This window comes from Pygoscelis adeliae, unplaced genomic scaffold (assembly GCF_000699105.1).
Source record: "Pygoscelis adeliae isolate BGI_AS28 unplaced genomic scaffold, ASM69910v1 Scaffold61, whole genome shotgun sequence".
Classification (NCBI taxonomy): domain Eukaryota; kingdom Metazoa; phylum Chordata; class Aves; order Sphenisciformes; family Spheniscidae; genus Pygoscelis; species Pygoscelis adeliae.
In genome coordinates this window covers 1768856-1771836 of record NW_008824010.1, presented here as the reverse complement: position 1 = coordinate 1771836, position 2981 = coordinate 1768856, and positions in this window count along the sequence as shown.

Below are 2981 nucleotides of genomic sequence, written 5' to 3'. Positions count from 1 at the left end.
CATGTGGTGACAGGGCACAAGAACATTGCAAGAAACAGCGGTGCTCATCTGGCCAGGCAGAATTAGTACAACTAAAAGCAATCCCATCCAAAAGCCGGATCTGTGCACCATGGCATTGGTACACTCAGAGCTGATGGATGCTGAGAAGGAGGCAGCGGCGGCATTTCACATGTTCCCTACCCTGAACTGCAAAATTCACTCTCAGCAATAAAATTCCACCAGGACAGCGCCTCAGGAGGACAACAGCTTACAGTGACAGTCCGTAACATGTTTGGAGCCTCTGCTTCCAAACGCTCACTCTCTGCCCTCCTTTTGCCTGGCCAGCACTTAGTTTTGAAGCCCGTCACAGCTGAATGCAGCAATGAGAGCCGCCTTTCAATTTGCCAAGACTACAGCTTTCAGCTGCCCACCATATAGACTCTGACCTTCGTAACCAAACAAAGGAGCACCAGCTATTCGCTGAGTAAACCAAGGGGTTTATAAAAAAGACATTGGACACGGCTACTCAAACAGCCCTCATCATCTAGACTGCTATCATCTACTTCCTAATAAGCAGACAATTTTGTTAGGAAATTCTAAAATTAGGCACTGAGCACCTGAAAAGAATTTCCTATTCAAAACAGACAATAAAATGCAAAATGGAGCTATATTTTAAGATGGCTGGGTATGTTTTTGTGCCTTAGCACAAATGCCTCCAGAGGGGAAATTTTGCACATGAAGTACATTATTAATCATTTTCATATCAATACTTTTTAGGACATTACAAGAAGAAAATACAGGATTAACAGATTTTGAGGTTCATAAAAGACAATTTGATCCTTGATGACTTGGTTTTGTGTGCAGTATGTCCCTGAGGACTTATTCTGACAGTAATTCTGCATTGAGCTCCATATTTCTATTTGATTAAAATACGTCTTCCAGAGAGGCACTTGCAGTCCTTACTGAGACATCTGGAGAAATGGAAAATTCACCACTTCTTCCGCTAGCTTGTCACCCACACTGCTGAGAAACGTGTGTCTTGTGTACACAGACAAACGGGAAACATCAGTATTCCGGATTCCTGCATCGTTCCCTTTCTAATTCTGATTGATCACAGTTGTCGTACGCTCCAGACCCAACTCCACCAGGCATCAAGTGCTATGTCAATTCTCGCGGGTGTGCAGAAGAGACTCGGTGCGCTGCAAGAGCAGAGCATCGCAGGGGAGAAGTGCCTCTTGCTCAGAGAACAGGCTTTGCTCTGCTGCAGAACGACTTCAGGCAGCAAACTAATTTTTAAGAGTTTAATAGGACTAAGTTCCCACGGATACATGTGAGTATCCTACATGTTTAAGAAAACAAGTGTCTCGCGGGCTCACTAATGCTTAGTGTTGCTTAATTAAATGTTCTTCTACTGGAAGGAAAAAAGGGAAGTTGAAATTAGGTATTTACTAAACAGATTAAGTAATTCTCTGTTTAAAAGAATGTATCACTCTATCATCTCGTTGATCACCCAAAACAAATCAGGTAACATGGCAGGCAACACAATATCTATTCTGTTCTCTTTTGGCCCTCTGTCCTGGCCCTTAAATGAAGACAGAGAACAAAACAGCGCAGCCACAGCTTCACAACAAAAAGGAGACAAGACTGCAAAAGTTGCGTGCAACCTAATTTTCAGCGATGATCTATTTACGCCAAATCCGGTTCTTACTTGAAGTCTGTGGCAGTCAATCCCCTTGACTGCCATGCAGGCAGGATTTGGCCCCAGTAAAGTATCCGCCTGCATTCCCAGCTGCTCGGTTCAGCTGCCGCAGAGGAATGCAGGGCCGGCGAGGGCGCTGGCATGGGACGGAGTCCGAACTTCCAGTGCAAAAAAAAATCTCCATTTCAGCGCCTGGATCTAAACTTTGTCAGTGCGATGGCTGAATCTGATAAAGCAAATCCCTGCCTGACAATAATTCAATTTAGATTCTTCTCCCTCACCAGCATTCAAACCGTGTTCGAACCAGCTACTTTACTGAATATAGCTCTAAGCATTTGGACAGCTTTGGAAAGAGACATGGACATTGATGAGCAGTACTGGGAAGGAACGCAGAGTTACGTGTGTGCGTGTGTTAACTTTACAGCAAATTACAGCCGAGTATTTGATACAATATTTTTATAGGGCTAAATTCTGCTCCTATGAGCCAGCAAGAGTTTCACCACTTTGTAGCACGCCGCAGAGAATTAGATGACAGTTTGCACAAATGGACTTTGAGGAAGGATTAAAACAAGCAAATAAACACATAGCAGTCATTTTAGCGCTCTGGTTTAAGCAGAAATATTTGAAAGCATAAAAGCCAGTTAAATCCTACTGGAAATCAATAGGAGCTGAGGAAATACAGCACTCGTACCCTTGGAAAGCTGTCCTTTGACTATGGATTGCCCTAATCTCTGCTTTCTCTAAAATAAGATCAAAATGTAAGGCGCTCATTGATTTTGCAACTGTCCCCAGATTTCCCGTCTAACTGTACACCTCGTTCATCACGCTGTGTACTTCACCCTCTCCGGGTGAATCAGCTGTCACTAAAGCTCAGATTTAAATCTTACTCTAACGTTGCCACGCTGGTCGGAGTAAATTCCAAGATACAAGAAAGAGGCTATTTCAGCCCCGGTTTTGTATCCACCTCCACCTAAGTCTGTCTCCGAGGATGTCTGAAACCCTCCGCGCTGCCTACCCGAGAACCACCCGGGGCACCGCCGGCTCTCCCTGCTGCCCGCAGAGGTTTCTTTGACTGATGACTCGAAGCGGCGCAACGGCTTCCGATCGCCGGCGCCGCTAACCCGGGCGAGAAAAGCCACATCCCAGCAGAGCGGCCAGGAGAACTTTTTAGGAAGCTCCCACCAGCCGACATCTGCCCGGCAGGTTTTGTTTCGCGGGGGGGCGCGGGGCGCTCCAAGTTCCCTCCCAGCTCGGGCAGCCCGTCTCCGCCGGGTCCCCCACCCGGGCTGAGGGCGGCTCGGCG